The 25,852-nt window shown below is 41.3% G+C and overlaps 1 long non-coding RNA gene across 2 annotated transcripts; it reads right to left on the bottom strand.

Annotated features, from left to right (window-relative positions):
• Positions 1 to 5,767: 5,767 nt before the first annotated feature.
• Positions 5,768 to 25,553, bottom strand: LOC143272868 (uncharacterized). Of its 2 annotated transcripts, XR_013050478.1 has the most exons (3): positions 24,128 to 25,553; positions 21,876 to 22,764; positions 5,768 to 12,907 (listed from the first exon to the last, which is right to left on the bottom strand). It is a non-coding gene; the product is annotated as an uncharacterized LOC143272868 (long non-coding RNA). The 2 variants fall into 2 exon arrangements; XR_013050479.1 differs by lacking the exon at positions 5,768 to 12,907 and having other exon boundaries at positions 18,593 to 22,764.
• Positions 25,554 to 25,852: the final 299 nt, after the last annotated feature.

The raw sequence follows: 25,852 nt of genomic DNA, 5'->3' as shown, positions 1-25,852 counted from the left end.
TGAAAACAAGGTAAAGAAGCAATGCCATGAGCCTGCACATTGGAAAATGCTAACCTTTGTTTACCTGTTTTTTATTTTTTTTTAATTGAGAGATAAGGGGGTGGGCAGCTGTGTTGATTATTCCATGGTTTATGTGACTCTGTTGTAAATTAGCATGTGTCTTCTTTAAGTATTTTTTGAAAATTTATTGTGTGTGTATGTATGTATGTGTGCATGTATCTGCATCCATAGCACGTGTTGAATTCAAAAGACAACTTTGGGGAAGAGTCAGTTCTCTCCTACCTGCTGAGTCATCATGCTGCCCCAACATACACTTCCTTGATGAGTAGACAACATATTTGGTCACCCATGTTTGTGTTTTGTGGGGCTTAATGGAGGGCCACATTTACAGGAAGCCTATGAGAACCTGGGACCCATGGACAGTGTGCTGGAGATGACTGATGTTGTCTGGAATGTGGGCTGGTCATCGGCAGCAACAAAGGTGCTTTTATATTAGGCAACTCATTGGTGGTCTCATGTGAGAAGTAGGTATTCCTCTTCGTTCCAGCTAGGCTGTGAACACTAGTTGTAAGTGTAGGTGTCTGGGGCTCCTGGCTTCAGCATTCCCAAGTTCAGCTCACCTTATCTCATGGTGTTGCAGCAGGGCCCACGTGACCATTTTGAGGTCTATACAGACCTGTGAATGTTCACCCGCCAGACTCACTCCCTTGGTCTCCTGGATTTTAATGAGCATCAAGGCTCAGTTGTACAAAGAGATGGTCGGGCATCTTCTGGTTGGTCTCCCTACCTTCCTGTCTGGCTATGTTTTCTGGGATCATCGAGCCATAAAGTGCTTGTCTTTTGCTAGGTGTTTGGGGGAGAACCTAGGCTTTCAAACTCCTGTCCAGCAGGTAGTGAGGCAGCAACTAGAAACCTGGGCAGGAGTATGAGGAAGTAGGCAGGATACCCTCCCCAGACCACGAGAAAAGCCTCTCCGTCAGCAGACAGCAAGACAACCCCAGCAGTCCCAATGTGGAGTCTCAGAAATGAAGGAATGTGGATTTCTGTAGTTCCTCCTGGGGTCCCACCATCCCCCAAACAAAAGAATCAGAAAACCCATGGCTCAGCTGTTTCTCAGAGGCATACCTTAGCTTATCCACCTACCACAACTTTCCATGTGCCACAAAAAGTTCAGGAAATGTTGACTCAAGTAACTTTACTTTGAGTAGGACATAAGCTTGGTTTCAAAGCGGCAACTTCAAAGAAGAGAACACTCGGCATGTTCCACCTACTTCTGCGCACAGGTGTGAGGCCTACCTGACTACGTGGTAGGCTGAGGCGGAGGGCAGGTTTCCTGATGCTGCTGTAAAGTCTTTTGCAAAGTCTGTGACATGGCTGTAAAAGTCATGAAGGGTCGAAGTTTCATGTCATCCTTGAGAGGCCACACTGAGGGTGATGGCAGTGTTGTGTCCTTTTTCATTTTAGGAAGCTCTTGGAGAATCTGTTTTCTTTCCCTTTCTGGCCTTTCTGGGCTCCCTTCATTCCTTCACTGTGGCCTCTCCTAAGACCTCCAACACCAATGCAGGTGGGTGGGAAAATTTTTAAGAACTGAAAATTTCCCCTACCTGGAAATTGAGGGGCTAAAAAGTCCTCCAGTTGCCGCTAACAAGGCCTCATTCTTCCTTCGAGGGCCAACTCAAATATCCCCTTGCCATGAAAGAACTATCTTGAGAGAGGGGGCCATGATGGGGTTAGGGAGAAACCTGATGCCAGGGAAACTCCCAGGAATCCACAAGGATGACCCCAGCCAAGATTCCTAGTAATAGCGGAGAGGGTCCCTGAATTGGCCTTCTCCTGTAATCAGATTGGTGACTACCCTAACTGTCATCAGAGAGCTTTTATACAGTAACTGATGGAAGCAGATGCAGAGATCCACAGCCAGTCTCTGGGCCCAGCTCCGGGAGTCCAGTTGAAGAGAGGGAGGAGGGATTCTATGAGCAAGGGGAGTCAAGATCATGATGAGGAAACCCACAGAGACAGCTGGCCCCAGCTCTTGGGAGCTCATAGACTCTAGACTGACAGTTAGGGAGCCTGCATGGGACCAGCTTAGGCCCTCTGCATGCAAGTGACAGTCGTGTAGCTTGGTCTGTTTGTGCAGCCCCTAGCAGGATCTGTTCCTGGTGAATGAGCTGGCTTTTTGGAACCTATTCCCTATGGTGGAATGTCTCACTCAGCCTTGATACAGTGGGGAGGAGCTTGGTCCTGCCTCAACTTCATATGCCATGCTTTGCTGACTCCCATGGAGGCCTTACCCTTTCTGAGGAGTGTATGGGGGTGTGGTAGAAAAGAGGTGGTGGGGGAGGAAATGGGAGGAGAAGAGGGAGGGGAAACTGTAGTTGGTATATAAATATCAAAAATTAATTTTAAAAAATCCCCTTGCCGAGCCGGGCGTGGTGGCGCACGCCTTTAATCCCAGCACTTGGGAGGCAGAGGCAGGCGGATCTCTGTGAGTTCGAGGCCAGCCTGGTCTCCAAAGCGAGTTCCAGGAAAGGCGCAAAGCTACGCAGAGAAACCCTGTCTCGAAAAAAACAAAACAAACAAACAAACAAACAAAAAAATCCCCTTGCCTTGGACCCAAAGGAATAGAAATAATTCTCCCTCTTATTTTCTTCCTATGATATTTTTGTAGATCCTTTATTTTTTTGCGGGGGGGGGGGGGGGGGGGGGGCTTTCCAGACAGGGTTTCTCTGTGTAGCTTTGGCATCTTTTGTGGAACTTACTCTGTAGCCCAGGCTAGCCTGGAACTCACAGGGATCTGCCTACCTCTGCCTCCCAAGTGTTGGTATTCAAGGCATGCCACCGCATGGCTTGTACATCCTTTTACTGTACCTAGGTATGTACATGTGCATTTGATAAAGACCTGTTTCTCCCTTTGTTTAATACATGCACAGATTAAGAAAACAGAGTGTCCAGGTTCTCTTTGCATTCCTAGTCTGCAGGTGTGGATGAGGGGTGGTTGTCAGTATCCACAAATAACATCCCCCATCCCCAGACAGAGTCTCAGTTTGTAGTCCAGGCTAATGCCAAACCTGTGATCCTCTTGCCTCAGCCTCCATGAGGCTAGAGTCCCAGGTGTGTGTTATCACATCCAACCCAGAACTGAATCTTAAACTGAGTGATAATGGGCATTTAGGGAAAGCCCCGCACCCCCGGACCTAAAGCATCTTTGCGGGAAGAACTCTGCTTTCCTTACATCTCTGCCATTAATCACTGAGTGTAGTGCCTTCCTGATGGATTAGACGGTCTTTGACACTAGCTGGTAGAATGGCGGGAACACACATTTGATCTTTCAGGCCTCATACTTCTCACCTGTAAAGTGAGAATGTCATTTCTCCACGTGTTCCTGAGGCTTCCCGCCAACTGCAGCACTTACTGGCTCAATTAACTGGTGAACCTGAGAGAAACCAACTAAGTTCCAGCTTCAGGCACATTAAAGTTACATCTTACCCAGGAGTTCAAAAGTTTCCCATAAACAAGGCCTGGGCATAGGTTCCTCATCATGTAAATGGGGAACGGTTGAGTTGCAGGATGGCTCTGCCTATCCCAGGTGCACATGTAGTTAAACTCAGTTCTCTTAGCTCAGGTTAAGCTCTTACCCTGATGTGTGTGCAGTGGGCCAACCGACACAGAAGGAAAGACCAGTCAGTGTGCATGGGATTATTCACAGAGGCATCTTCAGATGGAGAGGCCCACTCACTAGAATAGAAGAAAGATAATGGATGGGTTGGCGGAGTAGAGAATAAGATTCTCCAGGAGTGCATGGCAATTCATTTCCCCCTTTTCCCATGTCCTAGGAAAAGAGAAGCCAGAATGTGTCACTTCTACCTATTCAGTGACAGAATTCCAAGACCATTAGACCATTTGGGCTGCAGTAATAGTTGGTGACAATCTGCTACAGAGGTGGGAAGAAGTAGGAGAGGAGGCATCACAATCCACAGTCCAAATCCTTGGAAGAATGAGTGTGTGTGGGCATGGGGTGGGGGCTATGTTTCAGTAAGACTGTTAACTGCTGTCTGTCACAACAGAAACCAATGAACAGAGATGGGAATTATATCTTTAAAGCAGAGAAGCAAGAGGACTACATATAGCCTCGGAAGATTCCAAAGTCATTGTTTGTGAATGCATTTTACAGGTAGTCAGAACAAAGCTGGAATCATTCCAAGGTTAGGCTTGCCCCTCTGGACAGGGGGTCAGCCTTGTCTCCTAGATCCATACCTTGGGTGCTTCTCTCCTGACTCCTGCATTTTTTCTCATTATTGTTTGGGTGGGCTCTCAGGGGGACGTTGCATGCACCAATGCCTCTGAGTCTCTCCTTCCTACTATGTCACCATTTGGATTACATGCATGTCTCAGAACAAAACATGTGCTGGGCTACTTACTGTATGTGTGTAGATACCTTTCTACTCCACGAAGTAGAGATGTGTCCTTATAGTATAGGATGTAAAAATGCTCCCCTCTTTTCCGCCTGCCCCCTATCAGCATGATAGTCATTGAGGCTAGGGAATCCCACTGGAGGAATATTCTGAGACCCCTCAGATGTGGGGTTCAAGGCTGCATATGATGTACCACATGTAGACAAGCATCCTGTATAACCAGAGTTGAGTTTAGTTGACCTCATTCTTACCATATCTGAGAAACTGGAAGCAGGGCAGAGTTCAAGTCTCATCAGACTCACTGGAAATGGGAAGCATGGCAGTCAGAGAGAGCAGGGAGCTGGCAAATGGACCGCACATTCCCATCGCCAGTACTCTAGGACTATGTTTGGAAGGATGGAACTCGGGACTAAAAGAAACAGAGGAGGAAGCTGCTATAAAATGTTCCTTGGGTTACCAAATTTTTACTTTATGGTCTCAGCATAAAATTGCTACCCTCTCGGCCATGTCATCAAAATTCCTCATTTAAAACAAACACATGTTCTTATAAAAGAATTTACACGTAATAAATTACTTTAATTGATTTATTTTTATTTGGTAAATGCTATACATCATTTACACTGTGTGAGAGACTCATCTAAATGCTTTGTAATATTAATATAACTAATGAAGTTTGCCCCCCACACACACACCATCATAGCTCTAAGAGAAAAGTCTATTCAGACAGGCGCAGAGTTCTTTGTGGGCGTCAGGAAATGATGGAAAAGCTATAGGACTTTTATGGAGACAAGTGCTTAGGTGGGTCACAAAACAAGGGACTAAGAGTGAGTCGGAGTGAGCAAAGAGTCCTCAAACACCCTCTATCTTCATACTACAGAGTCAGCCGATCACACCCAGGCTTGATTTGGGATCATAAACCCAAAGCTAAAATAAAGAAGTCACATGGACTGTCTTACAATGGGAAAAGAAAACAGGACTGCATCTCAGAAAAGCCTCAAAATGTCCTCAGGCATGGCCAAAATCCTTCCAAAAGAGAGCGCGGGGTGGTATTCTTAACTAAGTCATTAAAAAGGGGGTGGGGGGAGAAAGAAAGAAAGAAAGAAAGAAAGAAAGAAAGAAAGAAAGAAAGAAAGAAAGAAAGAAAGAAAGAAAGAAAGAAAGAAAAAACAGAATTCAGAATGAGCCATAAAAGAACAGAATGTCTTATGCATTTACCAAAGTCATTACTAAAAATAATTAAATGGCTTGATGGTCCCGGGGATTTCAAAAGAGAAGGAGATGTATGCCAGAGCCATCCATACATTCCCCAGAGAACGGACAAGAAAATCATGAATAAAATTATGACCAAGCCACAATAGGTGATCCAGCAATTAGCATACATGAAAAGAACACCATTAGGAGTCACAGCAAGGCAACGCCACCATTTATTTTCCACACTGATTTCTTTTTTGAATCCATATTTCAATATTCTTGATATCTGCCTTCAAGACTCTGAAAATATGTGACTGTAAAAATCCTTTCAGAATCAAACTATTGAGGAAATAATCTTGTTCATATACAGAGAGACATCGGTGGCCAGTCTTGGGTGGTATCAAGAGAAAACAAACTGTTTTAACTGTTCATTTAATAATTTATTAGCTCCAGGGTAATGAGTGAGGTTTGGGTGTGAATGAGCTATAAAAGAATTATCTTTTGACAGTGAGGCAAGACACACTTGAACAATGTTAAGTGTTGAGTTCAGAATCTCATTTCTTGATCCCAGCTTTCCACATGCATGATCTGAGGAAGTTGTTCAGCTTCTCAACGAAAAGAAAATGAAATTGTTGCATTAGAAAAGCAATGCGATATAAAAGTATCTGACATTTTCTTGGTACCAGGTTTTGTCAGGGATGTCTTAAGCATGGTATACACTGGAGCATTCAATTTTTACAACAAATGAGAGAGGAGCTACAGCTCTCTGCACTTGATAGCTGAAAGTCTCAGGGAGAAGCTAAAGCCCAGGGTTGGCAGCCAGGCTGGAAGGAGCCATACTGGACCCTCGGAAGTGTGGTTTGCATCCTTGAGAGCTCTGCAGTTTTGATTCTCGAATTCTTTGTTTAGACACATGCTTTCTAGAACACTCTACTTTAAATTCTTCCTGCAGTGAGGTTTTTGAGTGGGAATAAGCAGAGGAATGCCAGCCCTGCTGCCCAGTCCCAGGAGGATTGTGTAAGAACTCTACAGTCTCTCTAGTCACTCTATGTGCTGCCTGTGTATCTACCGGCTTAATGACATCTTGCCTCACTCCAAGCATGGGGCAGTAGCCGTGGCAAGATTTGCTGAGCAGCGCTTGTTTAAACTTCTCTAGATGAGGATGTTTCGGGCTTCCTGAGGGGGAGTGTGCAGGAACAGCACTGTTGAATGTTGCTTCCTAAATCAATGCTGTCTCCCTCTTCATTCTGAATGTTCTGACATCTGGATGGAGCCCAGGAAGTATTGTTCTTGGTGAGTGCACCCAAGTGGTGGATCCAGGTGGACTAGAGATGGAGCTGAGAAGCTGCCATTCAAACTATTGTTGAGCAGAATAAAAATCTGATCAATTGTTTATCACTTGTACAGGAAATGCCATCTCTAGTCGTAGTTTTCCTTTTAAAACTAGCAGTCCCTAGCAGCCAAATAATAATAGTATGGGTTTTGCTTTTATGATGTATCGGGCATTTAACTGGACTCATTTAATCCTCCAAATATATATAGGTGCCATGCTTATGCCGATGTACAGAAGAGGAAACTACAGTTGTGAGAAAGACCTGTTTTGCTTGCATTCACACAGTGAGTTAGTTCTGCAGCCAAAGCAGGTATTACCTACTTTATCTTCAGACTTCCCTTCACATTTCCATTTCCATTCTCCGAGCAGTGGTGCTGAGGGTTGAACACTGACCTGTGTTCTCAGTCTTTCCCATTCCTCTTCCCCTCATTTCCTCTCCTCTTCCTTCTCTTTTACTTCATTCTTTTCTTGGCTCTGTCTTCCTTTCTTCCTTTCACGCCTCCCTTCTGCCTCCCTGCTCTCCCACCCTTCCTCCTCTGTCCTTCGTTCCTTTCAGCATCTAGTAATTGGATTTTATGTTCCCATTTTTCTGTATCCCATGCCTTAGACCTTAGTTTACTCTGAAGCCTGGGAATAGTTTCATAAAGACAGAGCCAATTGCCTCCCCAGGGGGGGGCAGACACCAGCCAGCTCTCTGCCCCTGTCTCCTTCCCTACCATCTGCGTTGTATCTACAACCATAAATGTCAGGGTCAGGCCTCGGTAGATGTTCTACAGATGCCAAGGTAAGAAGAGGGAAAATAGACCGTGGTTTTGATTTATATGATAACTTTCAAAAAGCCTTCTTTTTAAGAAAAGAAAGTAGGGTGTTCCTTTTTCTAGCTTTTTAATAATAAAGAAAAAACACTGTGCAGAAATGAAGCCATTTTTCTTGTCTTTTTTAAAATTGACCACTCTATATTAATTTCTGAAGAACTATTGAATAAATTATACATGGAAAATGATCAAATTGACTTGTGGGATTTCTTCAAACATAATTTTAAACATATGAAAAATTGTCCTGTACGAGTACAAAAAGAGGCAAGTGTGGCACTGAGCAGTACCCTGCAGAGGACCCTGGGATTTTCTGAGAGGACTGCAAAGAATTTTGTTTTTCTGTATTTCTATATTCCTTTTTAAATCTAAAGGCATGCTTCTTATTTTTAACACTATAATTTTGCATTGGCCAAGTGAAACCAGGCCTGTTTCTATCACTGACAAACAACTCTGGGCTTTTTTCCTTCAGTCAAAATGTATTGAATTGGCTTGCAAACCGAAGTGGGGTGGAGACTGATAAATTAAGAAATAAGAGGGACACACATGGGAGAAAAAGGGAAGATGAACTGGGGGAGGGCACTGAAAATTGCCCCTAATACTACGGAAGTCACAGCCTGTCCTGTTCACCACTGCAGTGCCTGTGAGGGTGCTCAGTGCTGGAGAACCAAGGCCCTCCGGAGACGCATGCCCTGAGCAGAGTGGGCTACAAGTAAGGTAAGAACACACTAAGCCTCGGCCCCACTCACGTGCCCTGCTCTCTACCCCTTCTTCCCCTGCACCTACAACCTCCCGGGATGAAAGGCAGCTGGATTACTGTCCTGCTGCGTGGGCCACACACTAACCAAGCTGCTCTCTTTTACCCAGAGAACGAGTGGAGGGACCCTTGATGTAGACAAATTCTGTTTCCTCCCTGGAAAAGATCCCCTCTTCCTCAGGAAACCTTAAACTACACCTCTGCTCTCCCACTACAGGCTTCACATCTGCAGGCCCTGCCCCTTGGTCGATATTCGCCAAACCTTTTGTCTGAAACCAATTTCCTTCAGGAACTTTACTGACCGTAAGATGCAAATGGGGATGATTTGATCAGGATGCATGCTTGGTGAATTTATCTGCTTACAAACTCCAAGACTCCAAAGATTTACCCATTTCCATCATTCTTAGCATTCTTCCAGCATCAGATGTGGAAGACACAATTAAACAAAAGGGCTATTGGCAACGGTCTAACCTCAGGGTAGGGAGGGCTTGCCACACTTTCTGCATTCAAGTGACTTCTTGATCATTGGCGGTTTGTGCTGTCCATGGTAGTTAGTAGAGATTCCCTTTGACAGGGAGTTTCAGAACAGAAGTAAATTGCATTATTTCTGGGGTAAACAAAGCAGCAGATAGAAAAACCAATAAGCCACCCTATATAATTACAGATGGTCCAGAGCACAAATTTAAGTCAGCCACAGTAGCATGCTTTCCCTCAAAAGGAGTCAGATTGGTGATGGGCAATAAGCAAAGTTGCTCCAAGCCATTGGAAGACTTAAGTGACACGTCAACTTCCTTGTCACATTAAAAGCTGAGCCTCCTGCTAAGGACAGGCATAATTGCTTAAGCATATCACCATGTGTCAAAATTCCTAATTGATTTCTTGCTCATTAAATCCATTATGCTTTTTCAAGGCCAGATTACTGGGTGTGTGGAGTTTGAGCCTTAAGGATGAAGGAAGCTGGATTTTATAGAAATCTGGTTCAGAGTTGATACAAACAAAACTAAAAGGCTCCCAGAAAGAAGATTCTTAAGCCTATTTACGTCATTCTGTGTTTCCATAGCAAGACAACGGTATCCTATGAGGATTTTCTAGCGATCAAGTAGGTTGTTCTAAATGATCAGGAAAATATTTTTCAAACCAGGTAACACTTAGAATATGATAAATTTCACAGGTGTACACTTATGGTCATAATGTATTTTCATTTCTGTTTAATCTCATAAGGAAAATATCTTCCTCATTTTATTTATTTATTTTTTTAAATTTTTTTGGGAAGGCTATGACACTTATGGACAGGAGGCCTAGCTGGAGAAAGCCTGTAACTGGGGACAGTCTTTGGGGATTACAGTGTCACTCTACTTCCAGTCCCGGTCCTCTGCTTCCTGTGTGCAGCTGAAATATGATCTCTAGGCTCCCTGCCCCTGCCCCCTGTGGGGATGTCTCATCCCAACATTATAAACTCCCCTTCTGGAGCCAGAAGACAAAACCTCTCTTCCTTCAGTTGCTTCTGGTCACAGTGATTTACCACAGCAACAGAAGAGTAATTCATTCTTTTGCGATACTTATTTTTTTTCCAACCAAATATTTGATAGCAAGATACAGTTTCTTGAGTTTTTCCACACGGTATTCTCAAGAAACATCAACAAGATTTGTCTTTGAGGCTTCAGAGCCACTGGATTAAAATAGATGAATGACATCTGGGTGGTCTGGCTTTAAATTCTTGCATATTTTAGATTCATGGAACAAATATGTATCTTTGCTTCTTGTTAGCATTTCTCATCATGTGTCAAAATACCTAATGAAGCAACAAAAGGAAAGACATTTTTTTTTAACCTCATAGTTCTGAGCATACAGACCACCATGGGTCTCGGTAGTGCGGGTAGGTCAACCTGAGCAGCAGGTATATGTGGCAGAGCTTCCTCTCATTGTGATGGAAGAGGAAATCCAACACTTCAAGTCAGAGTCAGAGTTAGGTATCATCTTCAGAGCTCACTCCCAGCAAGCACAGAGGAAGAGGTCCATAACTGCACCATTAACTAAATTTTTATTAGAAATGGTAATAATAAAGAGATTCTAAGTAAAATATTCATTTCTTTCCAGAAAGAAAGGCCAGAAAAGGGTTGGCAATGAGCCTTTACTCACTGTTGACTCTTGGCCTGAGCCATGCACTCACGGCCGGGTTCAAGTGTTAAAGGCTGTAGACAAGGGTTGGAGCACACCTACCACAGAAGTAGTCAGTGAGGCTCATATGCTCGAAGAAGCCAGGCAGTGCATCAGCTTGACTGCTCACTGGGATGGGACTGGGCACAGAGCTAAGTAGGTGAGTTTAAGAAATGATTAAATAAAGCTTTCTAAATTGGAGATGTAGAGCCCAAAGTGCGGTTTCTGATTCCCAGCCAAGAACAGAGATGTTCTCTTTTCTCCGATACAGAAATAAACCAGTGTTGGAATTAATAAAATACCCCACCTCTGGCCTTGCTTCTTGCACATGGAACTCCTTGGCAGTCCCAGAGTCACTGGTGTGTTCACAATCTGAAGGATGATCAAGAGCCACAGAGGGAAGGGAGGGTCAGAGGACCGTCCTGGCAGCTTAACTATTTTTTCCTTACACAGCATGCCTTATGCAAACAACACTGTGCCTGACACTGACAACCTAAAGACTCTTCAAAACGAAAAACAAACAAACAACAACAAAACCAACCAATCCCAAAAAATGTCCCCTCTGGCTCCAAAAGAGACCATTTTCTTTACTGTCCTCCTTTCCCCCTTCCCCCTCTTATTCCTCTGTCTCTCCCTCCACTTCCTCCTTTTCTCCCTCCTCTTCCTCCTTTTCCCCATCCTCCTCCTCTTCCTCCCCCTCTTCCCCCTCTTTTTCCTTCCCCTCTTCCTCCTCCTCATCTTCTTCCCCCTCCTCCTTCCTTTCTTCCTATTCCTTCCTAGTTACAGAAAGGAGCCAGCCAGCCAGATCCGAAGTTTAGCTTTCTGTTTAGCCGGGTGTTTCCTTGGCTTCTTTAATTCTTACCTTTTCCCAGAAAAGAAACAGTTTTAAATTTGCTGACAGTGTGACTGTGGAAGCACATATCTAGCAGGAGATAATGAAGGTGAGGAGTAAGTCCAGAGCCTAAAACACTGTAGGTGCTGGATAAATGCCAGCTCCTGCGGCATTGGTGTTATTGTGGCTCTTATTTTTACATAGGCTTTTTATGCGACCTGACATTTCATTTCAGAAGCTAGAATCACCTGCACCTAGCCACTGTCTGTATTTACTGCATTTGTGTTATTTTCACTCATGGGGCAGAGTCTAAGGACCAGCAAGCAGCCACACAACCAGATCCAATGCTCCACGTACAATAATCTAGGTTTGTACATTGTTGCAGAATTCTCTTTTAGAAAGCAGGGTTTCTCTTTAAATTTACTATCATCCAAGGACTTTAGATATTTATTTTGTAAACAAAGTCATCAGTTGCCTTAAGGAGAGTTCACTGACACAATCCTTGTGGGAATCCCAACAAAAACTTGCTCACTTTTAGCTGGTGTTTTCTGTAGGTTTACTGGGCTCAGCAGGTGCAACCTGATACAAAATAATGCTACTGAGGGTTTTTTTCCCCCATCAGCACGTTTCCATTGTTATTCTACTCCAATTTTTCATTCAGATAATGAAATTAGTTTTCCATGCAAATTTCTTAGCTATCTGTTCTTTGGTCCATTTTTCAAGTTGCATAATTTAGTCAGATTGTTTTTATTTGCCTCTATGTGCTTTGGGATATATATCTCAATATTTGTATTATTTGCATATATATGTGCAAACAAATAACCTTTTCTCCCTTTTTATTAAAATAATTCCCTACCTCAAATATTTGTTGACAAATATGTCTGTCATTATTATTTTAAGTGATATTTTTGTACTTGATTTTTAAACCAAACAAGGAATCTTTTGAGATCTTTGACGTTATCTTCACCTCATTTAAATGTGTTCAGCAATTGCTTCGAATGGCATCATTAACGTCTGCCTTCTCATCTGCAGTAATTGGTGATTGATGATGCGGGCTTCTAATTACAAACGTGATCGTGGTCTGGTTGGATTGCATGGCGCCTAAGGCTGAGTGATCTGAGTGAGTGCGTTCCATAGACTCTCATTTCTCAGCTCACAAATGGACTTGTCCTATAATATTCAACTATGTGAACAGTTAAGGAGTCTTACTTTTATCTCAGTCTTTTACACACTACCACTGTGCCTTCACCGACTGATACCACATGCCAAAATAATTAATTCATTAATATGACAATTAAAACCACTCACGAAGTCCACCGTGACAATAAAAGTCAAATCAGCTCATTTCCTTCAGTCAGACAGTGGTTTCAGGGATAGGCACGTGCTTGGAAGTAACTCTGTAGATGATAGTTCCTATAAGATTTAAAAAGTTGAATAAGTTTTATGTAATCCATTTCAGAAATGGGACATTGTAAGTCACATTTTATAGAAAGGGAGAACAACAGCCATGTTTAACACATAGCTTAGGGATAGAAAAAGTAATTATTATAAATAAGAATTTTCTGGAGCAATAGATACAATTTCAGAAATATAGGCAGGGCAATTATAATAAAATGAAATTAAAATTATTATTACCAAGCCATTTAAAATTGAATTCTCATGTCAGACAATTCTTCTAAACAATTTGGCAAAACTCACTAGACTCACTGGAGAGAGGTTATCTAAAAACATGTGCGGGCAGATGGCTGCCTAAATGATCATTACTATTAAAATAAAACTAATACTGCTGAATTTGGAAAAACACAGGAAGCTGAATGGGTATGAACTATCTCAGTGTGATCGGGGAGAATACAGAAACCCATCACTTAAGTGGTGCATTTCAATTCTTCTTTGTTCTAAGCCAGATCAGATTATGTGACATCAACAAGAAATCAGGAAACTTTCAATAATATTTTTTTTATTAACTGCTGAAATTGTAGTCAGTTCTAAGCAGAAAACTATTGTTTCATAAGACCAGTTCTTTTAGTGTAATAAACACATTTGGAGAGGCCATGTACTGTGTTTATCATTCGAACTGTGTCTTAATGTGCAAATTCATCTTTCAAGTAAGTACAAAGGAGCATTTACAATGGCCACAGCACATCATCATTTACTGTCTGCCCACCAGATGCAGAACTCTGTTATGAGCTGTGGTAGTGCAAGAAACCATAAGCTACCATGCCTTTTGTCTATCATGCCATGTGGGCTTAGTCACAGCAATGAGCACTCACACAAACTGTGGTCCTGAAACGTGTATAGCACATAATAGTCAGTAATCAGTGGCACGAGCCTCATCAAAATGTAAAGGTGAGCATTTTCCACTCAGCAGCTTGGCCCAAGGTTTTTTGAGATGCCTTTGGCCTGGATCAAGAGAGAGTAAGTAGGAAATAACTAGAAATGATGAGAGGATGAAGGTAAGGCCAGCCACAAAGGAAAGTGAAGAAAGTACATATTAACAGCCAATGATACTCTCTTGGCTGCAGGTCTGGTGCTGCTGGTTCTTTCTGAATAACACGGCGTCTAACTTTAAAACCATTTCAAAAGGTGTCCTTTAATTCTCTCTCTCTCTCTCTCTCTCTCTCTCTCTCTCTCTCTCTCTCTCTCTCTCTCTCTCTCTCTCTGTCACTCTGTGCCCACAATACCTTTGTACCTTAAATAAAGGTATTATGAAGGCGAAATGAGATGAGATTTTCAGTTTCTCCCTTGACCAAATTCCCTTTTCCCTTATAGGGTGACATGCAATTTATGGAATCTATCTCAGCCACCTATTCCTATAATCCACCATGAAGACAGTCATTTATTTATGCAGATGCATTGAGTACCTACAGTATATTTTGGCCGAAGTCCTGGAACTCTAATGAGTCAAAACTAAAATCTCATCTATACTTTTAGTCCATATTTTTGGCTGATCAAAAGCACAAATGCATTATAGGGAGATCATACATAAAAACAGAACTCTGACCTGCAACCTGCCCTCTGTCTCCTTGTCCCCTGAGGCCAGCTAGCCCTTCTCAATAACAGCACACAGGCCAGAGAGCCAGCCTCCTGTAAATCAGACTTGCAGGAAGCTGGGTTGTTACCAAGCCTTTATCAGTCTAGGAAGCTGCACAATTGTTTCTGTAATATCCCCATAGGACAAGGACTTCATAACATGCAGTTTCTCTCATTTTTTTTTCTGCTATGTCTAGCTAGGACCATGCAGAGGAAGTCACACGTTCTCATAGCCAGTCACACAGGGTGTCCTGCTTCCACTGGGGGAACTGACAGTCACCTCACACTGATGGTACCAACGGGAGACCTCCATAGGCTCGCTTCCCTCTTTGTCCACTGTAAGGCTGCCCACTCCTTTTCCTCACTTGATTCTTTGTCAGAATACAAGTGGTCAGTGATGATGGCTGACTCCCATTCTCTAGAAAGCTCCAGTCTCCCTTTTTTCTCTTTGGCAGAGATATTTCCATATTTAATGCAAAAGACACTCTTGGTATTCAGGAACCACAAAAGGGGTGGGTTACAACTCCACAAAAATGATACACCAAGAAAACAAAAGAAGCAAAAACAATAATCAATCAAACAAAAAAACATCCAACCAAGCAAAAGGATTGTACAGAAACACTAGTATTTTCTCATTATGATCTGTAGAGGTCCAACTCGAGTTCCTGGTCAAGGGAACAATGCAACTAACTTTGCCTCACTAGTTGTGCTGTGCCCAAAGCTCTCCTGAATTCAGACCCAAGCAGCACAGACTCTAATCCAGAAGGTTTGGTGAAAGATGAAGCTTGATAATAATTTTTAGCCTTCATAGGGCATGCACTTCTAGTACAACTATTCAGTTCTCTCCTTGAGCACAGCCATACACAATAAATGAAAGAAAAAAGGAGAGCTGTTCCACTGGGACTACTGGGCATGCATGAAAATTCCAATTCTACATGATATTATATAACGTGAAATTTCTTCTTTTGTGCTTTTTTCCAACTTCAACATTAAAAAAACCCATTGCTGGGTTTTAAGACACATATTGGCAATGAGCCTGGCTCACAGAAAATTGGGTTTGCAGACCTTAGCCCGAAACCAGCAGAAAGTTGCAGTATATGGGAGCACAGGAGATGAAATATTTGTGGACACTGACTCTAGAGCTGACCATCAGAGAGGCCCAGCATGCTGTCAAAGGAAGCATAGAAATGTGTCTGCTGTTTCCCCACAATGCTGGGATGGGAGTACACAGAGCCATGGACAGTTACTACAGGCTTGCTGAAGGAGTGAAGCAAGTGAAATGGATGCATTGTCATGGCAACAGATGGGTGAGAACCAATCCTGCCATGGGAAGAAGAGATAGTGTTCCTGATGATGGAAAACAATTTGGGTTTGGGACTGGGTCTTGTGAAGTGCTAATCTGAACAAAGGCAGGTGACCAGACAAAGATGTAATGTAATGTTATCTGTGGCACAATTTGCAGGGTCAGGGTGTGGAGGCAGTACCAGTAATGGGTAAGAGCACAGGCTCTCCAGTCAGACTGCCTAGGTCCCATGCTAACCACTGGCACTGTTTCTATCAGTGACTGGGTGGGCAAGTAGCTGGGTAGTATAAGTATCATTGCACTGTCCCTGTCAGTGACCCTGGGCAAGAGGCTAGGTGGTAGTGTTAGTATCCCGACAGTGTAGTTCATGTTAGAGTCAGAGACATCCACACAGCTCAGTTCCACATCAAACAGATTTGACTATTCCACTCTGTTCATTACCATAGCTTTCATGTCCCTGGGAGATGAATTTTAAATAATTATTGTTTATTTTCAGATGCTGTGCAATACCCATTCATAGAAAAGATCAAATGACAAACTCCACACCGAGACCCTTCTCAGAAGGCCTGTCGTGCTGTGCTGAGCAAGCTCTCATGTCCTGATCTTCACCCAATCCTAATTAAGTTGCGACTGAAGGATCCACCTTAAATCAGACTTCAAAATCTTGCCCCATTTCCTCTGAGATGCTGCTAATCTTGTAAAGGCATCTCTCTTGTACGAATTTTATAGTTGTCCTACCAACACTGTGTGTGTGATAGACAGTGTTAAGAGTCCTTACATGTAAAGCTTTTGGTTTGCTGCTGGTCCCAATCCTAAATCCTGTATGATGTTGGATGGATAAGTCCCCAGAAGAATTGCTGAATTGCTGGAAATGAAACAAACACAGCCAGGCATTGGTGGTTCACATTGTAATCTCAGCACTCAGGAAGGAACCTGAGGCAGGAAGAATGTGAGTTTGCAGCCAGCCTGTGCCACATAGCAAGAGTCTGTCTCAAAAGAAAAGCAGGTGGAGGCATTTCAAATGGGCTTCAGGGAAGAAAGTGATAAATATGTAAACAACATAGAGTGCATACAGACAATTGATGTCTTGAAAAAAAAGAATATATTGACAGTTACAAGAACATGGTTGAACCTTGCAGACCATATGTCAAGTGAGGTAGGACAGTCACAACAGAAAAAAACATGTAATTCCATTTGTATGAGGCACTCCGTGGTTCAGTATAGAGAGACAGGATAAAATGGTCAATGGCAGAACTTGAAGAAGGAGAAAATGGATAATTGTTTAATAGCCGTGACATTTCAGTTTGGGGTATGAGAGGTCTGGAGATGTTGGTGACAGTTATGGTGGTAACAATGTATTGACGATCAGTGAATTGCAAATTGTGGAATGAAAAGTTGTCACAATGGTGAATTTTGTGTTATATGCATCTTACCTCATTCTCTCTCTGCCTTTTTTGTTCTCTCTGTGTACATACATACACTATATATGGATGCTCTCTATATGAATGTCCTTTATATATGCATATATGGAAAGTATAGATACACACAAAATATATATGCACAGATATTTCCTAAAGTACTTGAGAATTTTCCAATATATGTATATAGTTCTTCTCTACTCTTCTTAACAAAATCTATATTTTCCAAATAATGGTTGCTTGTCTGTAAGAATAATATTCTTTCAAACTAACAGCAGTTTGATTGATAATCCTACTAAAATATATAAGGTACAGCACTCTGTCCTTCTCAATGTTAGAATGATTTTCTTTACCAACATTTTGTTCTAGACATCATCTAACAAAGATTTATGATGAAGGTAATCTGGTTGATTATCTTCCACTGACTGTGTAGCTCTGTATGTTTGCATGTGAGTGGGGAGAGGAAGAGATAGACAAACATGGATAGAGATATAGACATATATACACAAAAAACACCAATGTGCTTGGAAGTCTGTAATCCCATTTCCACGTGACACCTCAGAGCTCTCCTTTGGAATGTCACTCCCTGGTCAAGTTATGTGAATGAATAAAATTTCAGGGGTATTTAAAGATGCCATCAATGGCATACAGATGCCATGGATCTCAGGACTTACTATTGAATTTCACCAAGATCTACCAGGAGGTGAAAGTTTATTAACTTACATTCTATCTCAGGCACAATTGATTACAAATTTGATAGCTCAAAAACATGGCTCCAAAAAAGACAGCATCAGGATGACTTCTTTTGAAGATCTACCAAAGACCCATTTAAAAATTTTATTGCATTGGAATTTTAGTTGTGGTTGGAGGAGCCAGAAAGTTGGAGTGGGATCACATTAGTATCTGTGGGAAGGAGAGGGGACCCAGGGAAAGCTGTCTTCAGTGAGTGACCATGTGCTCTTGGGATATGATATTGGTACACAGACCTCCATGACCCTGCCAGTCATGGTACATAATGGTAGATTGGAGTGCTTTCAATTTTGGGTTTTGATGAGGCACCCTAACTGGCTTTAAGCATGAGCAGACCTGAGGAGATACCCAGACAGAACTCTGTAAGGCTCTGTACCAGAATGAGTTTGTTGCAGCCCCCTCCCTTTGTACTTGAAGGTCAAAATCTTTTGTAACTTTGGCATGAAACAATAACCAATTGAAAAAATAAGTGCTGAGAAAAATTTAGCTTTAATCCATTCAAATGAAAAGCAAAGAAAGGATGGACTCATGGAAGGGTATACCAGACTTTATAGAAAGATTTATCGTGTAGATTTTAAAATACAAAACTCATGGTGATTGAAGCTATCACCTTTATTTAAAATGTTATTAAGGGATATGCATGGTGTTGGTAATGATAAATGTGTGATGTGCTGCAGAATCATGTTAAAACCTGATCTATAATTGACTATGCAAAGCTTCAACAGGTGGCAACATCTTCACAAATATCTTCCATAGAAAAACCTGGAGTTTGAACTATTGAACAACCAGGGTATAGAGTGGTGTTTTTCACAGGCACAAACTGGACCAGCCCAGTTGCAGAAAGATACCCAAACAGGTGATTATATCTTTTGTTATAACTGTGCCTGTCATTTATTACCTTATTGAGAATGAGGTAGAAACTTTTTTTGCATGTTATTTGTACACTACACTCAATATCCCAAAAGAACAATTACTTAATGGCTAGAGAGTGGCCAAATTAACAATAATGGGCTGGACTATCATCTCAAGCAATCAAACAGACATTTTCCTCCAAGTTCTGGAGCATAAGACCCTCACCTAATAACAGCAATAAATAATGAGATAATTTCCATGCCAGCTGCCAACAGTTGCCTTGCTCCAACCAGAGTTTTACATCGTTGAATCTCTACCTACAGGAAACAATGGCCTTCTCAGTCCTGTGGTAAGATTCTGAACTTTTTTTTAATTGCTGCAGCCTTAATGGGTTGTCTGAGCTTGGGGTTGAACTCTAGGTTCATAGTTTGGTTAGGTGGCTTAATGTGACTGGTATGTAAGTGCAGTTCAGGACAAAGGTTCCTGTTGCAAGTGTCTGGAGTGTAGTGGGAAGATTTCCTGTGTCCCGCCTGGTCTGCAGCCACTCAGACCCAAGTAAACACATAGAGGCTTATATTAATTATAACTTCATGGCCATGGCTCAAGCTTTTGCTAGCTAACTCTGTATCTTAAATTAGCCCATAACTATTTATTTATGCACCGCCACATGTTCTGTGGCTTTACCTGTGTCCCATTACATGTTGTTCCTTGGGTGGCTTCCTGACATCTCTCCCTGCCTTTTTCCTATATCTCTCTTTGAATTTCCCGCCTGCCTCTAAGCTGCCTTGCCATAGGCCAAATGGCTTTATTTATCAACCAATCAGAGCAACACATATTTGCAGCATACAGAAAGACATTCCCCTATCACCTCCCCTTTTCTGCCTAAACAAAAGGAAGGTTTTAACTTTAACCTATTAAAATTACATATAACAAAACAGTTATCAAGAATTACAGTTACAATATCTAGTCTACTTGTATTTTGTAAGATTAAAGAAAAATTTTCTATCTATCCTATATTTGTGAGTCTAAGGTGTCATATCTAATTTATCTTTTATCATAACCATGGAAAATTATAATTATAACTATCTAGTCTTCAACTACATCAAAGACCTCAGAAAGATACAGTATTACCTAAGTAAACAGGAAGAACATTGTAAGCAACTTCGAAAAATTTAGAATGACAGATACAGCTGCCTGCCTGGATAGCCATCCAAAGTACCTCTGTAATGTTGGGGTATCCATCTTTAGCCTATAGACCTAGTCTCTCAGTCATTTTTTTTCTCTATGCCCTCTAGAATGTTCGGCAGGTTCTTCTATGAAGCGAGAACTTGAAGGACCATCTTGTCTTGCAAAGTTCAGTGGTCTTCTTCCTATGGGTCCTACATGTCCAGTTTATATGACATTTTGTCAAGCAGTCCAGGCAAGAGCAATTTTTTGCCCAAATGGCTATTTGGCAAGAAGAAGATAAACTCCATATGGAGTGTCTTCAATACCCATCTTTCTCTTTGAAGTAAATCAGTTCTGCCAGAAGCAGATGTGTCTCACTGTCCAGAAAGTCTAAGTTTTTAAAACATTTTAAATGCCATACTCTGTAGGTCTTTGAAGTCTTTGAAGATTACCTACCTAATTGAATTGTATCTATGTATACCTAGGAAACTTAACATGACTTCAAGTTTGATTATCACAGATGATTAACTACTAATCTGTATTTCTTAATTATCCATTACAATTTAAATGAGTTACATAAACATAATACTTTAAACTAGAGTAGAAATATACATACAGTATAACAAAATTAACTTTAAATTGTATCAATAAACTAAAATCTATACCAATGTAAAACATTTTAAACAAGTTACTCTTTAGAAGCAGGTTCAACAATCCATCCTTGTATCCTATCATATCTGTATTCTGTATTTCCATATCACTAGAGTGGAAGGAGCTTTTGGTTATTGGTGTGGTACTGGTGGGGAAGTATACACTTTGCTGAACATGATTACTCTGCCAGTTAGTGGTTTGCATTCATCTTTGGTGGTGTGGACCTGTTGACTTATGAAGTTCTCTGAACTGAACTTGCCTAGCTTTCTGAATGCTGTATTCAGAGTATGTAACAAATTGCAAAGATAATGAGTTGAAGGTAATAGCCTGAGATCGCTCAGAAGGAGGGAAGAAGTATGGTGGGGTCACTATGTGGACTGGTAAATAGCCCCATTTTTTGTCTTCCGGCTTTATGGCTGTGTCGTTTTGGTGAGGGTCATTTGCTTTATTACTGTTTTATTGTCTCTCTGAAGTTCTAGGTGTGGATGTGATTTAATCTTCACGTTCTTGAAATCTATGGGCACTTGGTTAGACTTCTGTTTTAATTTACCTCTGTTGGGATGCTGTTCAGAGTGATTGCCTACCTACTCATTTCCTCTTGGGATCCTATGACTCTCTGCTGCCTTACAGTGTGCGTTATCATCACTCCCAACTGAAGCATGTGGAAACCAAAGTAAGGGAGTCCTATCTATACATTCAAATTTGCAGAGTGGATGGTGCAAAGTTGAAGTTGGAATTCAGGCAGTGTGATTCCATCATCTATGATCTTAACTGTGCTTTGCTGCCTCTCTTGTAAATGACTAGCACAGAGCCTTAACTGTGAGTCATTGAGTTGCTCTGCTTACAAAAATGGTGTGCAAGAAGACAGGTAAGCCAAAGAATAAGGAGCATAGCCCAGAAAATGGAGACTATGCTTCTGGCTATTTTTCAGATTCTTGCTTCTTAAATATGTGGCATTTATTTGCTCTTTTCATTTCCAAGCAACATTACTCTGAGTCTCTGTCTTAGGATTTCTTTTGCTATGAAGAGACACTATGACTACAGCAGCTCTTATAAAGCAAAACATTTAACTGAGGTGGTTGCTTACATTTCAGAGGTTCAGTCCATTATAACGTGAGGAGCGTAGTGGCAGCAGGCAGATGTGGTGCTGGTTACATATGACTACAGCAGCTCTTATAAAGCAAAACATTTAACTGAGGTGGTTGCTTACATTTCAGAGGTTCAGTCCATTATTACGTGAGGAGCGTAGTGGCAGCAGGCAGATGTGGTGCTGGTTACATCTTGATCAGAAGTCAACAAGAAGTTGATTGTAGCACTGGGAACAGCTTGGGCATATACGAGACCTAAAAGCCCACCCCCACAGTGACATACTTCCTCCAACAAGGTCTTACCTACTCCAACAAAGCCACACCTCCTAATAGTGCCACTCCCTATTAGTTTATGGGGGGGGCAATTACATTCAAACTACCACAGTCTGTGCAGCTCTCTGAGAACAGGAAGGAGGGCCCTGTAACTGACCCTGTATTGATGAACTGGGGAAAGTCCTGCCATCATATCCAGAGGCCCCAGCTGCATCAACTTTTCTTGTAGGTAACATGTATGGCTCTCTTTCAGCAGTGGGACTGTTCTCATTTATCATTTGCAGTAACACACCTACCCTATATTTTAATATTCTCGAGAGTAAACAAATACATTAACTAGAACATTTCTCTTAGAGGAAATGATCCATTTCACCAAGAGAAACATTTGCTCCAATACTTGATTTCCATCTTCTCACAGTCTCATTTTATGCCACAACAGCTTTTCTCAATTACAAAAGAATACTTTGAAAAACACGCTGTCACACGCTTCCACTACGCATTCCTGGTGGCAATACATATACATACAGAGAGGAAAAGCCTAATTCTGGATCCAGACAGATGCCCTTTTGGATCTCTGAATGGCATTTTTCTAAACAAACTGCTGAAGGCTTCACGAATGAGACCTGTGATGCCTAGCAGAGCTTGCACAGCACCCACATAAAAGAAATCGCAATGCTTGTTGTCAGATGCGTTCTGATGTGTTCCAGTTGATTGTAGGGTGTATATTCATAAGATAACCTAAGGGGTAATTGAAAAAAATTGTGCTTTTTTTAAACCTTTATCCTTACCTATAGCAAATGAAACCAGATTCATACATGAGTGTCATACTTCTTTAATAGACATTTTAATGTCAGCCACTAAGGGTTTTCATGCATACAATATAATGTATGCTCCAAGAATAATTGTTCTAGGGATTTGCATAACTGTTTCTTGGGATTTTTGTTTCCCCTCCTTTAGGAAAGTTGTGTAACCAATGATGTTGGTAAATCTCAGTATATGAACATACATTGCTTCATACCTCATAAGTAGCTAAAAGACTTAGCTACTCTCACCATTGCTTCTACATATTTCCTGGGCATCAAATAAAACAGCTTCATCATCAGAGTGGTATCTAGTTATTTGTTTGGAATATGTGAAGCAGGCTTATCATAGGAAAGTAGTCATGGCCATGAATGAAATGGAGAATAAGACAGAAAAGAGCTGGAGGTGCTAGAAACGAGAATCAGATAGTAGAGAAAAGCAGGACTCCATAAATCGATAAGATTCTTAAGTAACACATGAATTTTCTACAGGGTGTGAGGCAAGTCAAGGTTAACATTAATTCAACAGTATTTATCAAGCACCTTCCATATGTCAGGATGCCCTCTAGTCCCTTTTGACATATTAGTGAAGAAAGCTGGTGTCTGACCTATATTGGACTATTACCATATGTAGCTTGGTCAAGGCCCACACCAAGTGTTTGTGGGCATCACTGAATTTAATCTTCACTGACAAGATGCAAAAGTTCACTGTCTTTCCCAGGGTTACACAGATAGTAATTTGCACTGCAGAGATAATACCCTTAATTATTTTTAATAAGACATATTTAGATTTGTTTATTTTATTTTGTGAGTACGAGTGTTTGCCTGCATATATGTGTGTACACCATGTGCATGCTCAGTGCCCATGTAGGTCAGAAGAGTGTGGTCAGAAACCCTGTAATTGGAGTTACAAATGGTTAGGAACCACTATTTGAGTTCTGAGCATCAAATTCTGGTCCTTTGTAAGAGCAGTAAGTTTTCTTAATTGTCAAGCCATCTTTCCAGTCCTCAAGAGTAATATTTTATTACTTTATTTGAAAGATATTTAAGTGTCTTTTGATCATATTCACTCCTCATTCTCAACTCCTCCCAGATCCACCCACACCTACTCCCTTAATTTCTTTCTTACTCTTTGTCTGGCATCAAGTCCAATTCGCACTTCCTAAATATTCTTGGATGTATGGCATGTCCTAGAGCTTTATCAAATTACCAAGGGTCACAACTTTAAAGAAAATGAACTCTTCTTATTCTGTTTGCTATCAGTTGCCAACAGCTTCTCAACTAGAGGTAAGATTTCATACCTATACTCCGTCCTCCATGCTGGGATTTTTCTTCTGGCAAGAGCCTGCACAGGTTCATTCATGTTATCACAATCTCTGTGACTTCAAATATTGTGTCTGGAAAACATTGTTTCCTCGTCATCGTCTACCTCTGGCTCATACAAACTTCCTTCTCCCTCTTCTGTGGTGATTCCTGAGACTTGGAGTGCAGGGTACATTGTAGCTCTCCCATTTAGTGTTGAGCACTCTCTAGTCTCTGTTCTCTGCAGATTGACCACTTGTGTGTCTCTGTTAATTTACTGCAAGAAGAAGCTTCTCTGATGTGGGTTGAAGGATGGATATAGTGATAATTCAATATATTAGCTTAATACTATCTTCATCCAGAAAAATAATTGTGGTAGGTTCTCTACTATGGTATATTTAGCCACAGATCCTTGTTATAATAACAAGGATTGGTTTCTATCTCATGGAGCAGGGCTTAAGTCTGGTTTAAAAAGGGGCTGATCACTCCCATAACGTTTGTACCACTATTGTAACGGTGTACCTACTTTGCCAGGGCAGTCCTTTTTGAAGCTCACAGCATTTTCAACTGGGTAAGACTGGTAGTTCCTCTGGTAGCAGGCCTAGCACATGCAAGAGCAATAAAAGCTAGCCAGGAGGTATGAAGCTTCCAGGTAGTATCAGACAGATTCTGACATGTTTTATGGCTCAAGTATATGGTATCTTCAGCAATAGGAAAAATTCATTCTCTTAATTTCTTCATGGAATTATACTGTCTGTGATTCTAAATTTCAGGTTCAAGATGGGTAGACTATCAATCCAACTCATAGATGAGCCGCCTGGTGAGATTACATTGGTTGGTTTAAAGTAGCCTCTGGTAAAGTATAAGGAACTGTATCTTATGTCTTGTCACATACTTGGTACTTCTTCACTACTCCACATGGTTTTTACACCTACAAAACTGGACCTAGAACAATCTATACATTTTCAGTACCAGGAAAGAACTTTTAGTAGTTGAAATCACAAATCTAGAATGTGGAACTCTCTTTGTGACACAGGATGCATGCATTATGATAACATTCATGCTTAAAAATGAGTATTGGAAGGTGTAGACTTGAACTTTTACATTTAAAGTAGACCCAAGAGCTTCCAAAATTTGTCACTGCATTGGAATTGGTATTAGGTTGTTGTTGCTAATGTTTTTAAAACTATTTATCCGTTCACAATTGACATACTCCAAATATTTACAGCACTTTGCTCTCTAGAAAATCTCAGATGAAACAAATAACTTATTAAAGTGTCAGTTATGTAGTAAGTTATTGGGAAGATGAGAATGTCTAAGAATAACCACAATATGAAAAATTCAAGTGGTTCTCTTTAAGTGGTTCATAATTTCCTTGCCTTATTACTTTCCTCCTGCCCCTTACCCACAAGCTGCAAGTTAATAGAAAACAGGAATGTGTGTGTGTATGTGTGTGTGTGTGTGTAGGCTCAGGAGATTACATTTGTGTATCCAAGGATTGGTTATTTTATTCCATTTATTTGGATTTCAGGAAAGCAGGAAACACATTTAACCCTTAAACATCATGGGAATAGGTCATATAACACAGTCATGAACCTCTCACAACAAATTAAATATAGCCAGGTGTGAGGGAAAATAAATTCCATATGTTAAAAATTATTTGAAGAGATAGAATTTCACTTGAAAATATAAATGGAATCTGGGGGTCCTTTCATTAAAAGATT

The sequence above is a fragment of the Peromyscus maniculatus genome, chromosome 4, assembly GCF_049852395.1.
Source record: "Peromyscus maniculatus bairdii isolate BWxNUB_F1_BW_parent chromosome 4, HU_Pman_BW_mat_3.1, whole genome shotgun sequence".
Taxonomy (NCBI): Eukaryota; Metazoa; Chordata; class Mammalia; order Rodentia; family Cricetidae; genus Peromyscus; species Peromyscus maniculatus.
This window is presented reverse-complemented; position numbering and strand designations above follow the sequence as displayed.